Source organism: Phodopus roborovskii, unplaced genomic scaffold (genome assembly GCF_943737965.1).
Source record: "Phodopus roborovskii unplaced genomic scaffold, PHOROB, whole genome shotgun sequence".
Classification (NCBI taxonomy): Eukaryota; Metazoa; Chordata; class Mammalia; order Rodentia; family Cricetidae; genus Phodopus; species Phodopus roborovskii.
In genome coordinates this window covers 14,049,524-14,063,392 of record NW_026125295.1, presented here as the reverse complement: position 1 = coordinate 14,063,392, position 13,869 = coordinate 14,049,524, and the positions used below count along the sequence as shown (strand labels likewise).

Here is a 13,869-nt window from a genome sequence, read left to right as displayed (position 1 = left end):
TGGATTCAGATTAAGGAAAACCTCTAAAGGTTTACAGTGTGTTTTAACATATACATAGGCTTGGGAGAGAAAAACAAACAGGATAAAGTAGTTAAAAAAAAAAATAGTAAGAAAGAGAGTAGCTGGGTGTGGAAGCACACACCTTTAATCCGAGCACTCCAGAGGCAGAGGCAAACAAATCACTGTGATTTCAAAGTGAACCTGGTGAAGAGAATAAATTCCAGGGCAGCCATAGTTACACAGTGTACACAGTGAAACTCTGTCTCAATAAATGAAAAAATAGAAGTAGAAGAAATAGAGTAATAAAAAAGCCACATAAACTGGAAAATACACAAAGAATCTGGATACTGTATGTTAGTGTGTTGTCTTTGAATTGCTCAATTGCTAAGGAAGGAACAACAATCGCTACAATACACTTGATTATCAATGCTGCTGAATTAATCCAATTTATATATTTTAAAAATGCTTTGGCTTCAAAATGTAAGTCTAACGACAGGTTACTAAGGAAAAGAATTCCTATTTTGTTTCCACAGAAAATGAAAAGCTATGGATTCCTTCCAGACTAACATAGCTTGATCAAGCAAGACCCCCGAAGCAGTGTTCCAGGTGATCCACCATTCAAAACAGCTGGGACAAGGCAGCCTTACAGACCACTATAGCCAGGATTTCTGTGTCTTCTTAGGAGCCCCAAGACAGCGCTCCCTACCAGCAGGAAGCAGTTTACAAAGAACAACACCCAAGTTCCCAAATATTGTTTATAAATGTTTTCATTTATATGGGGTTGGTTAGAAATGGTTAATGACCACAATCAATCTCTTTAAAGGTAAAAGGGGAATTACGGTACAGAAATGTATACTTTGTTTTGGAATGAATTTTCATTTATTGATACAAACTTAAAGTCAATTTTGTGATATGTATATTTCTCCTCTTGTTTAGGTATTGTGTTTATATAGCTCATTTAAAAATGTATAATTTAGTACAGATTCTATATAGTTACATAATAGTCAAAACTTACAGTTATTTAGGATTTCTAGATATACAGAGATATATTTGAGATAGATAAATATTCTTCAACCCTTTCAAAGACCTACAGAATATGGCATTTAAAATGGTTTAGGGTTTTTCTTAACAGTGAGACATAACTGCTCCTGGCAACACCACCTGCATCAGAAAGGAAGATAAACATCAAAGAAATTGTTATGGAGTTCACTTCTAATATGGCAAGACTAGCCCTTTGGGCAAGATACTGTACTTGTCAGGACTGTTTGACTTTATGCTGTATAAACTGGACATGCAGGACCCACAGGGAAATGACTGCTGGTACAAGATGGACAGTGCTACAGGGTTCCTGCTTCATGGAAGAGTCTGCCAGACATTCTACAGGACACAGAGAAAAGTGACTGACAAACTGCCAATGCAGTTGGACAGTTTAAAGTTTCCTGCTTTACTGAGGAGTCTGCCAGACACACTATGGCCTACTGGCTGAAGATGGAACATTACAGAAGAACTTCAGGTGAGTGACCAGGTAGCAAAATGTCTCTGTCATTTCTAGAGTTTATATACTATCCTTCTGTGGTCTTTGATGGAGTTGAAGACAGATATACTTTTCCTTAGTTAGGATTAAAGATAAGTTACATATAAGACTTTAGAGTCACAAAGATAGGATAGATGATAGAATATTTTCTTTAATTCTTGATAATGTTAATGGACTAAATATTGTAATTATAGTTCTTGCTTAATAACTGTTTTGTTATATGTAATTTTACTGTGTTAAAGTTAAAACCCTTTGTATTTTAGACAGAAAAGGAGATGATGAGAGATGCCACTCTGTAAATATGTTTCTCATAATGGTTAATGAATAAGCACTGTTGGCAAATAGGAAGGCAAGATAGGCGGGACTAAGAGACAACAAGGATTCTGAAATATGTAGTAGGAGAGTCAAGATATAGATACTGGGGAGAGAAGTCCAAACCTTCTCTCCAGTAAGATAAGACTACATGGAAATATTTAGAGTAATAGAAATAGGTTCATATTTAAGACAGAGGTAGCCAGTAAGAAATGCTAGTAACTGGCCAAGCTTTGAGTCTCTGTGTTTTACTTGGGGCTGACACAGCTGAGGGACCAGGCTGGAAGGAAGACTGTGCGTAAAAGTCTAAATAGTGAGTTCCAGGACAGCCAAGGCTACACAGTGAAACCTTATTTTGGAGAAAAAAAAAATGTAGTTTAGTAACCAAAGCAAATACAATTCCTAGGGGACAGCAAGGTAAGCCACAGGTAATGCTGCTTGCTGCCAGTCTGATGGCCCAAGCTCAACCCCTGGTACCAACAAGGTAGGAGAGAACAGATTCCACACGTTATACTCTGACCTCCTCACAAACATCATGGCATGCATGCACATACACAGACACACGCACTTTAAATTTTAAAGAACAGGACACTAGTCATAAAAAAATTATAATTCCTAGATTCAAAGTAATCTCAAACTATTAGCAAAGTGTAAAATATTTTGATTTTTTATGTGTATGAGTATTTGTCTGCCTGTGTATATATATGTACCATATGCATGCAGGCAATAGAACCCCTGAAAACACTGAGTAGTTGCTGGGAACCAGCAACTACTTTTCCAGATCCTCTGGAAAAGCAGCAAATACTCTTAAACGTTGAGCCATTTCCAAATTGTAAATCAAGCCTGGAATATTAATGCATGAACAGCAAGACAACAGATATAAAGGTCAGAATATACTAAGGAGTCATTAAGTTACCTACCATACCAACTAGTTCTAAAAATAAATAGTTCTAAACTATTATTGCTATAAGACACAAATACATGTAGGACCAGCAGGGTAGAACTCCAGATCCTCTCTCCTGAAAGATAAGACCACATGGAAATACTTAGATGAATACAAATGGATTCATATTTAAGACAGAGCCAGCCAATAAGAAACACTAGTAAAAGGCCAACAGCTTTATATGTAATACAGTGTCTGTGTTATTTGGGGCTGGCGCGGCTGTGGGACCTGACTGGAGGGAAAACCTACTCATAACAAAATGGCGGCCAACATGGACCGGAGAACTTTCACTGAAAACTTGACAAAAGCTTAAAAAGAGGTTTTAGAAACAAACAAAAGAACTGAGACAAGCAAGGCTTGTTGGTAGCAGCATTTTTCTCCATTGGGCTCTGTTTTGCTAGAGACAGAGACTTGTGCGGCTCCTTTAAGGGAGATTTCCTAACTCATCATAAGTGACAAAAACCACACAGCTTTTAAGAAGCGCTGCTAACAATTCAATGGTGTGTACGAGTAGCTGGTTTAAAAAAAAAAAAAAAAGAAAGAGAGTAGCAGGGTATTGGTGGCTCATGCCTTTAATTCTAGCACTCGGGAGGCAGAGGCAAACAGATCTCTGTGATTTCAAAACAAACCTGGTATATGGAGTTAACACCAGGACAGGCAAAAGTTACACAGAGAAACCCTGTCTCAAGAAATAAAAAATAGACATAGAAAAAATAGAATAATAAAAACTAAAGATGGAAAGCACAGAAAAATTATGGATGCTATATGCTATTATATTGTCTTTAAATTGTTTGACTGCTAAGGAAATAGCAACAACTGTTAAAACAAATGCTGCTGGATTAACCCAAATTATATATTTTAAAATGCATTGACTTCAAAATTTAAGTTTAAGGGCAGGTTACTGGGGAAAGGATTTCTATTTTTTGTTTACACAGAAAATAAAAAGCTGTGGATTCCTTCCAGACTAACATGGTTTGATCAAGCAAGACCCCCTGAAGCAATGTCCGGGGTGATCCATCATTCAAAACAGCTTCGACAAGGCAGTCTTGCAGACCACTACAGCCAAGATTTCTACATCTTAGGATCCCCATGACAGCGCCCCCTACCAGCAGCAAGCAGTTTGGAAAGAATGACACCTAAATTCCCAAATATTGTCTATAAATGTTTGTTTTCATTTAAATGGGGTTGGTTAGAAATGGTTAATGATCACAAACAATCTCTTTTTAAAGGTAAAAAGGGGATTATGGTATAGAAATGTATATTTTATTTTGGAATGAATTTTCTTTTACTGATACAAATTTAAGGTCAATTTTGTGATACATATTTCTCTCTTGTTTAGTTATTGTGTTTATATAGCTCATTTAGAAATGTAATGTACAATTTAGTACAGATTTTAGATAGTTACCTTAAATAGTCAGAACTTTAGTTAAGTTTTACCTATAATAGTAAAAACATATAGTTAAATTAATTAGGACTTCTAGATATACAGATATATATTTGAGATGAATAGGCATAAACATTAAAGTTAGTTAGGTTTTCTAGGTATATAGAGACATATTTGAGATAGATATTCTTCAAACCTTTAAAGACCTACAGAATATGGCATTTAAAATGGTTTAGGGTTTTTCTTAACAGTTAGACATAACTGCTCCTGGCAACACAACCTACATCAGAAAGGAAGATAGACATGGAAGAAACTCATTGTGGAGTTTGCTTTCAATATGACAAGACTAGCCATTTGGGCAAGATAGTGCTCTTGTCTAAACTGTTTAACTATGTGATTTATAAAGCAGACTTGCAGGACCCACAGAAAAGTGAGTGCTGATACAAGATGGACATTGCTAGAGTCCCTGCTTCATGGAAGAGTCTGCAAGACATTTTACAGGACACAGAGAAAAATGACTGACAAGCTGCCAATACAGGTGGACAGTTTAAAGTTTCCTGATTTGCTAAGGAGTCAGCCAGACACACTATGGCCTACAGGCTGAAGATGGAACATTACAGAAGAACTTCAGGTGACTGACCAGGCAGTGAGTTGTCTCTGTCATTTCTAGAGTTTATATATTATCCTTCTGTGGTCTTTGATGGGGTTGAAGACAAGTAGTTATGGTTATAGTTTTCCTTAGTTAGGATTAAAGATAAGTTACATATAGGACTTTAGACTCACAAAGATAGATGATAAAATATTTTCTTTAAAGCTTGCTAAATGTTAATGGACTGAACATTGTTAACTATGGTTCTTATTTGTGTGCTGGGAACTGAACCTAGGAGATATTGTCTTTACACTGAACGGTCTGTCACTCCAGCTCCTAATGTTTGGTTTTTTAATAGTCTTCCTTATGTAGCCCAGGCTGGCCTTGAACTTCTGACCCTCCCACCGCCCCCTCCTCAATGTTGGGATTACAAATGCTCATTATCACACCTAGTTTTATTACGAACTGGAGTTCAAATCCAAAACTTTCTGTATATTAGGCTAGCACCAAATCAACTGAGTTACATCCTTAACCTATCTAGTTTCTTTTTAATTGTGATAAAATGTGCATAATAACCTATCACCTTAATTATTTTTAAGTATACAGTTCAATTCAGTGGCATTAAATACATTTACAATGTTGTACAAGCATGGGGATCATTCATTTCCTTATCTCTTTTAATCTTGTAAAACTATGGATTAAACAGTGATTTCCCATTATTCTTTATTTGTTTTGTTTTTCTTGAGACAGGGTTTCTCTGTATAACAGTCCTGGCTGTCCTGGAAATCACTTTGTAGACCAGGCTGTCTTCGAACTCAATGAGATCCGCCTGCCTCTACCTCCCAAGTGCTGGGATTAAAGGCACAAGTGTGCCACCACTACCCAGTCCATTATTCTCTTAACCCTCTCCTGGTAACCGCTATTCTATTTTCCACGTGATTTATGATTTTGTTTTTGTTTCTGAGACAGGGTTTCTCTGTGTAGTCTTGGCTGTCCTAGAACTCTCTCTTTACATCAAAATGGCCTCAAACTCAGATTCACCTGCCTCTGCATAGAGCACTGGGACTAAAGTCATGTGCCACCATGAATGGCTAATTTAAGGTTTTTACTACTGGGTTCCTCAACAACTGAAATCACACAGTATTTTTTTATGACAGTCTACACTTACTATGACATCTTCAAAATATAGCCATTCTGTAACATAACAAAGTGACCATCTTTAAAAAAAAAAAAATGGGGCAGGGGGGAGGCTGGTTGTAAGCTGCCTGATGTGAATGCTGGGGATCAAAACTGGATCCTCTGGAAAAACAATGAGTGCTCTTAAGCACTATGCCATCTCTCCTGCTACCACTTTAAAAACGTCTTACCTTGAGGCAGGAGCTCAGTGGTTAAGAGCACTTGCTTCTCTAGAAGAGAATCTGGGTCTGGTTCCTAACACTAACATGGCAGTCCACAACTGTCTGCAATTCCAGTTCTAGGGGATCTGACACTGTCTTCTAACCTCTACAAACATCAGGGATATATATGATACATACACATATAGGCAGGCACTTATACACACAAAATAAAAATATTTTAAAGTACATAAAAATTCTTGATCTGAAGAGATGGTTCAATGGTTAAAGGCACTTGCTGCTCTTCTAAAGGACCTGGGTTCAATTCTCCAGTCCCAGAAATCCAAAACACCTCCTCTGAACACACACATGGTATACAGACATACATGCCAGCCAAACACCCATATATAAATTTAATAACAAAAATTATAAAAAAATAATACGGGCATTGATGGCACACGCCTTTAATCTCAGCAAAAGGAGACAGAGGAAAACAGATCTCTGTGAATTCAAGGCCAGCCTAGTCTACAGAGCTAGTTCCCGGACAGTACACAGAAACCCTGTCTCAAAAAACAAACAAACAAAATTATAAAAATATTATCTTTGTATGTATTTCACACACATGTGTATGATATATGTGTGGGTATGTAAATTCATTTAAGCACAGGAGCATGTATGCCTTGGCAAGCTTGTGGACATCAGAAGACAACCTCAGGTGTAGTTCAATGTCCATCTCCTTTGAAACAAATCTCTTTACTGGATGGTGCTACACCAGGCTAGCTGGCCCACAAACTTAGGAAGACTGGAATTACAAGGTGCTTATCTTCCTTTTTAAGGCTAAATAATATTCAAAAGTATAAACATACATAAAAATATCATTTGCTCATCCATTCATCCATCAATTAGCCTTGGGTTGCTTTCTTATTTTAGCTTTTATGAATATTGCTATATGAGCATGGATACAAATACCTGCTTGAGATTATGCTTCTAACCCCTTTGGGTATACCTGTAAGTTTAATTGCTGAATTATATGGTTTTTGTTTAAGAATGGATCATCTATGTAATATAAACCAGGCTCTCCTCAAGCTTACAGCAGTCCCCTTACCTCTTCCTTTCAAGTGCTGGGATTATAGTTACATGTCACCATATATATAGGATATACATCACCTGGAATCCCAGCACTTGAGGGACAAGAGGCCAAGAGTTACACCTACATAGTGACTTCAAGACTCATGCTGCTACATGAGACCATATTTCAAAAATACAAAATAATATATATTTTAAGATATATATATATATATATTATATATGGTATCTATAGTCAGGGCTATAACAGTAAGTTAGTTCCAGGACAGAATGGGCTACAGAGTGATACTCTTGTTTTAAAACATCATTATTATTATTTAAAATATTAAATTAAAAATAATTAACGTTTACTAATTGTTTTTGGTTTTGTTTTTCCAGATAGGGTTTCTTTGTATTACTGTCCTGGAACTCACTCTACAGAGCAGGCTAGCCTCAAACTTTCAGAGATTCCCCACCTGCCTCTGCCTCCCATGTGCTGGAATTAAAGATATGTACCACCACTGCCCAGCTACATACATACATACATACATACATACATACATACATACATACATACACACACACACTTTTTTTTTTTTTTAAAGAAAAAAGATTAAGACTAAAATAGAGCAGAAGTGGAGGTTTTAGCTTAATAGGATGCTTGCCTAGCATGGAATTCGTAAAACCTGAGGTTTGTTTTGACAGATCATTGCCAAAACAACCAAATTAAGATATCAAAGCTATTTATATATCACTGTTCACAGCATTATTTACTAAAGCCAAGTGTTAAAATAGATGATTGGGGATTTAGTGGTGGTGGTGGTGGTGGTGGTTGCTGCTGCTGCAGCAAATAATGCCAACCCTTGGGAGGCAAAGGCAAGCACATCATTGTGAATTTGAAGCCAGCCTGGTCTACAGAGCAAGTTCCAGGACAGCTAGGGCAGTTACTCAAAGAAACCCTGTCTTGAAAAAACAAAACAGGAAAATGGGAATCAGTTTACCACAGGACCCAGCAATCCCCTCTTAGGTATATACCCAAATGATCCACATCCATGCAACAAAGACATGTACTCAACTATGTTCACAGCAGCATTATTTGTAATAGCAAGAACCTAGAAGCAACCTAGATGCCCCTCAACTGAAGAACGGATAAAGAAAATGTGACACATCTACACAATGGAATATTACTCAGTGGAAAAAAACAATGGAATCTTGAAATTCCCAGGCAAGTGGATGGCACATGAAGAAACCATCCTGAATGAGGTAACCCAGTCACAAAAAGAGGAACATGGTATGTACTCCCTCATATATGGAGTTTAGACCTAGAGCAAAGGATCACCAGCCTATAATTCACACCAACAGAGGAATTAGGTAGATTCTAAGAGATTCATATAAGGTCCCTCACAAAAGGGGGAAGGGACAAGTCCCCCAGAGCACATGGGGAGTAAAGGGGTGAGCAGTGAGGGGAGAGGGAACTAGGAGAAAGAGGAGAAAAGGAAAGCATGTGGGACTAGGAAGATTAAGTCAGGGGAGGAATAGAAGATAGGAGAGAGAGGGAGAGAGAGAGAGAGAGAGAGAGAGAGAGAGAGAGAGAGAGAGAGAATGTGTGTGTGAGAGAGAGAGCATAAAAGAGGGAGCCATTATAGGTTAGAAAACAGAACCTAAAGAAATGTCTAGAGACCTATAAGACTGACTCCAACTAACAATGTGAGCAACAGTGGAAAGGCTACCATAAATGTCCTTCCCTGATAATGAGATCAACAACTAACTTATCCACCATCATGGAGCCCTCATCTAGTACCTGTTGGAAAGAGAAGCAAACACCCACAACTAAACACTGAGTCGAACTAGAATCCAGATGCAGATGGAGAGGACAAGACCAGGTTGCAGAAACACATAGAGACAGCTGACCTGAACAAGGAGGAGCTAACGGCCCCCAGACTCATAGCTGGGAATCCAGCATGGGACTGACTTAAAACCCCTGAACATGGGTCTCAGCTAGAAGGCCTGAGCAGTCTAAGGGACCTCAGACACTGGAACCAGGATGTATTCCTGGTGCACAAAAGGACCTTGGAGGCACATCCCCCCATGGAGGGATACTCCCTTAACCTAGAGACAAGAGAGAAGTCCTAGTCCCTACTTCAAATGACTTGACAGATCTAGATGACCTCTCCTGGATGGCATCACCCTACATGTGGAGTAGGAGGGGATGGGAAAGGAGGGTGGTTGGGGTGCATGTGGGGGGGGGAGAGAGGGAAAGAGGGAGGGAGGGAGGGATAGATCTGGGATCAATATGTAAAAGAAAAAGAAAAAGAAAAGAAAAAAGAAAACAAACAAAAAACAAAGATGATTAGTGAGGCAGAGACAGGAGGACCTCTGAGTTCAAGGCCAGCCTGGTCTACACAGCAAGTTCCAGGATGGTTAGGTCTACACAGAGAAACCCTGTCTCAAAAAACAACAAAAATTACAAGAAAAGATGATTGGTTTTGTTTTTTTGTTTTGGGTTCTTTTTTGTTTGTCTGTTTGTTTTAACTCTAAGGGCTATAGAAATGGCTCACTGGTTAAGGAGTGAGTACTACTCTTGCAGAGGAGCAGTATTCACATCAGGTAATTCACAATTGCCTGTAACTCCAGCTCCATGGGGTCCAACACTTTTGGCCCCCATAAGCATCTACACTCACTTTCACATGCAGACTTACATACATAAGTTAAAAAATAATAAGCGCCAGGAGGTGGTGGCACACTCCCTTAATCCCAGAACTTGGAAGGCAGAGGCAGACAGATCTCCATGGTCTACAGAGTGAGTTCCAGGACAGGGAGGGCTATTACACATAGAAATCCTGTCTCAAAAAACCAAAATAATAATAATAATAAAATTAATCTGTTTACAGGTCCTCTAAATGAAGGACAGAATACTATTTAATCTGAAAAGGAATAAAATTCTGATACATACTCTCCTATCAATCAACTTTAAAACCATTATACCAAGGCAAGCAAGCCAAACACAGAAAAGGCCATAATGTATCAAACACAAATTCATAGGGAAAAAGTAAAATTTATCAAGAGCTACATGGAGAGTTACTTGCTTAATGGTTACAGAGTTTCTGATAGATGAGGTGAAAAGTTTTAGCAACAGTCATTCTGGTTTCAATACTTTGTATCCATCTGAACACTTCATTATACACCTGAACTGTATACTTTAAAATGGTTTAAAAGGTAAATTTTTGTTACAATGTATATAAAAAAATACATTTAACATAATTTATAGAACAACAATACAATGTAGGGTGAGGTGAAGTGACATATCCTATAACCTCAGTACTCTGTAAGTAGAGGCTGCAGTAGTAGGAATTCCAGGCCAGCCTGGGCTTCATGAAACTGTATCGAGAAAGAAAGAAAGAGAGAGAGAGAGAGAGAGAGAGAGAAAGGGAGAGAGAAGGAGGGAGGGAGGGAGGGAGGGAAGGAGGAAGGAAGGAAGGAAGGAAGTTGCCAGGCTTGGTGGCACCAGCATTGGGAGGTGGAAGCAGGTGAGTCTTTGTGAGTTCTAGCCAGCCAAGGATCCATAGTGAGACCCTGTCTCAAAGGGGGTATGGGGAGGGGCTTGTTGGGGTAAAAGCTCAGCTAGTAAACTGCTTGCTGAACAAACATAAAAAGCTGAGTTCAATACCCAGCACCAACAATTAAAAGGTGGGAGTGATGGTTCATGCTTGTAATTTCAGCACTGGAGAGGTGGAGATAGGAGTAACTTGGGAATTTAATGGCTGCAACCTAGTTCAATTGGCACGCCATAGGCCCCAGGGAGAGACCCTGTCTCAAAAAAGGTGGAGACTGGTGAAATGGCTCAGTAGGTAACTTGATGCCCGGCTTAACAACCTGAGTTTGATTCTCACAACCCCCACGGTAGGATGAAAGAAAAAACTCCTACAAGTTGTCCAACCTCAGAGACTGAGGCAGAACTAAAGTTGGCACTAGCCTGGGCTACATGAGTAACATTATTTTCTCAAAGGAAAAGAAAAAAGCTATAGTGGTGGCTGATATTTAGTGAACACTTTCTGCATACAAGACACTAACAGAATTGTTATAAAAGGCACTCAGACTGGCTTGTAGAAATGCACCTTTCTTCAATTCCACTATTCTAGATGCAGAGGCCAACAGATGTAAATTCATGACCAACCTACACAGCCAGTTCCAGGCCAGCCAGAGCTGCAAAGTGAGACCCTGTCTCACATAAGTAGATGAATAAACAAAACTTTTCAAAAGTTTTATTATCTGTGTAACTCTGATTCTGAATCAAGTCATTAACATGTTCATACATCTAAGCATGGTGACAAATTTCTGTTTTTAGAGAACCTTTAAGTCCTGGAGATATAGTACAATGGCAGAACACTTTAGTCTAGACTATTTATAAGTACCCCTTAGCTGAGAATGGCAGCAGCCCATCGCAGTACTGGGAAAGTACAAGTGGAAAGATTAGGAATTTAAAGGCAAGTCTCAAATCCAGGCGAGGATATGAGAAACCGTGTTTCAAAAAAGAAAGGGGGGGGAAGGTTTCAAGAACAATAATTTTCTCATTGAAAATTCTTCCTTATGTGAAGGGCTACAAAAACCTAGGATTCTAAAGGTAAGAAAAATAAACTCAAGCCTGGTAACAAACTTCTGTAAGGAGGCTGGGGTTATTTGCAGTTCAGTGGTAGAGAACTTGCCTAGCAAGTATAAAGAAAGCCCTAGATTCAATGACCAGCAAGGGTGTTACGCCTGCTCAGAAGTAAGTCCTACCTATCCTAGAGATTACATATTCTATACAATCCTATAGCTTTTATGCTATACATAGATTAATATTTATGTAAGTGTACTAGTTAAGAAGTTAAAATTCAGATTCATTTTTTTAAAAAGTATGTCAATGCAGTTTGGGATGGCCTCAAACCTGACATCCTTCTAAATGCCAGGATTACAAGTATGCTCCACCAGGCATGGCATTAGATTCGTCAGATGGTAACATAGTACTAGTTACTTTCCACATTGTCATTAACGTTATTCGCCTTAACACCTTTCTCTTTGATCCGCACAAGCTTGGCAACTGTGACTTATTTAACCAACAGGAAATTGGAAAGAAACTAACAAAACTGAGGTACAATCCAGAGTTTAGAAATTGACCTGGGGCGATTAGGAGGGGCGAATTAGGTGATTAGGAGGGGCGAATAAAAACTACTTCACTTATATCCAATTAGTCTGAAAGTCTGAAGCTAATAAGCAAGCCTAGAGCGTGCAAGAAGAAAAAATAAAATTTAAAAATCCAAACTACTCCCAGTTTATGTGCTCCACAAATCAAGCCTTTTCTTTTTATTAAGAAACGCAGCCCCACACTTGAATCCATTAGCTCAACGTCAATTACAAAGTTAAAAGGAAAACACTATTTACAGCACCAAAAGGAATCTAAAGCACGAATATGTGGAAATACCACTCTCCTCCTACATTCGCCCAACGGGTACAGAACCCACCAGTCACCCTCGCCCGCCTCCCGGTTCTACGGGCCCGTGGGCCAGGTTCTTAGCTCTCGCACCTTCCTGTCTGGGCGTCTGGGTGGGCGACCAAGATTACTTGCAGGCACAAGAACTCCGTATCTAGTGATGTCTGTGAACTGGATCACAAACACAAGGGAACGGAAAAAGAAAGAAGCCCGCCTGCAGCTCCACAGAACGGAGCGCCGAAGCCGCTACCACGCGCTGGTCCCTCGCCCCACTGCTGGCCGCTCCGCGGTGGGACCGGTAATTCTACCGCCGCCTCGGGCCCCGCCCCGGGCCCGCGACCGTTCCAGGGCGTTCCGGCCGCGAGCGGGGCCTCCCACGGCCGCTAGGCTGTCTTCGCGAGCGAGGCCGCGGCCGCCCGTGTCTTCGAAGTCACGGCTTCTAGGCCGCGCGGGCCCGAGACTACCAGAGCCGCCCGGACAGCTGACCCCGTCCCAGCCGCTCGGGCACGCCCTCTCTCCTGTCCTGGGCCCTTACCAAAGCAGCGCAGCCCCTGCGACCCGCTCCTCCTCCTCCTAAGCGGCCGCCACGGTCCCAGCGTCGCGGAGACCGGAACTTCCTCCCGGAGGGCTACGGCTTCCACAAAGGCGTCGCGCCACCGCCTTCACCGCTGGGCCCGCCGGGAGATGAAGTACGGCCGCAATCCCCGCGGCCTCCACTCCCGCCGTGCCCCGCGCGCAGGGGCTTTGTCGGCTGGTGGAGCCGCTGCCCAATGGAAAGGCACGCCGCTAGCCTCTCCCCAATGAGAAGGCGCGCTTTCCCGCCCGTGGGGCCTGCTGGGAGTTATGGTTTGTCCTCCCGCATCTTGGCTGCAGGGTCTCTGCTGCTGTCCTCATTAAAGTATGCTTGGTAGCTTTGACATGACAACCCTAGGTTACTCCCTGCCAGGTGCTCCGGGATGGTTCCGGCCTTGCCCATGTGGAGAGAGACTGATTGTCAGTTCATGTGCAGAAAAGGGGAGAAGATCTTTTCTGACTTAACCCGATAAGGCAAAGGGCTGCTGGCCATTCAGGTATAGAAGACCCTCCAACTGAGACCAGAAAATAAGTTCAAAAGAAGCGCCTGAGTTGAGGAAACAGTACGACCCAGAGACTCGTCTTGTTTACCTTCTGATAGACTTCTGATATTCCAGGTCGAAAACTCCAGACAGACATCGTCCTTGGAAAAAGTTCTACTGAAAGTC

General features: G+C 40.7%; 1 protein-coding gene across 4 annotated transcripts in view; it reads right to left on the bottom strand.

The window, feature by feature from the left end:
• Positions 1 to 13,312, bottom strand: part of Rbm6 (RNA binding motif protein 6) — a 99,420-nt gene extending 86,108 nt beyond the window's left edge. For 2 of the 4 annotated variants that reach the window (XM_051204773.1, XM_051204782.1), the window contains exon 1: positions 12,722 to 13,009. The gene's annotated coding sequence lies outside the window, so the exon portion shown is untranslated. Of the gene's footprint in view, positions 1 to 12,721; positions 13,010 to 13,163 lie in introns of those variants that run through there. The other 2 variants (XM_051204758.1, XM_051204765.1) reach the window with 2 other exon arrangements.
• Positions 13,313 to 13,869: the final 557 nt, after the last annotated feature.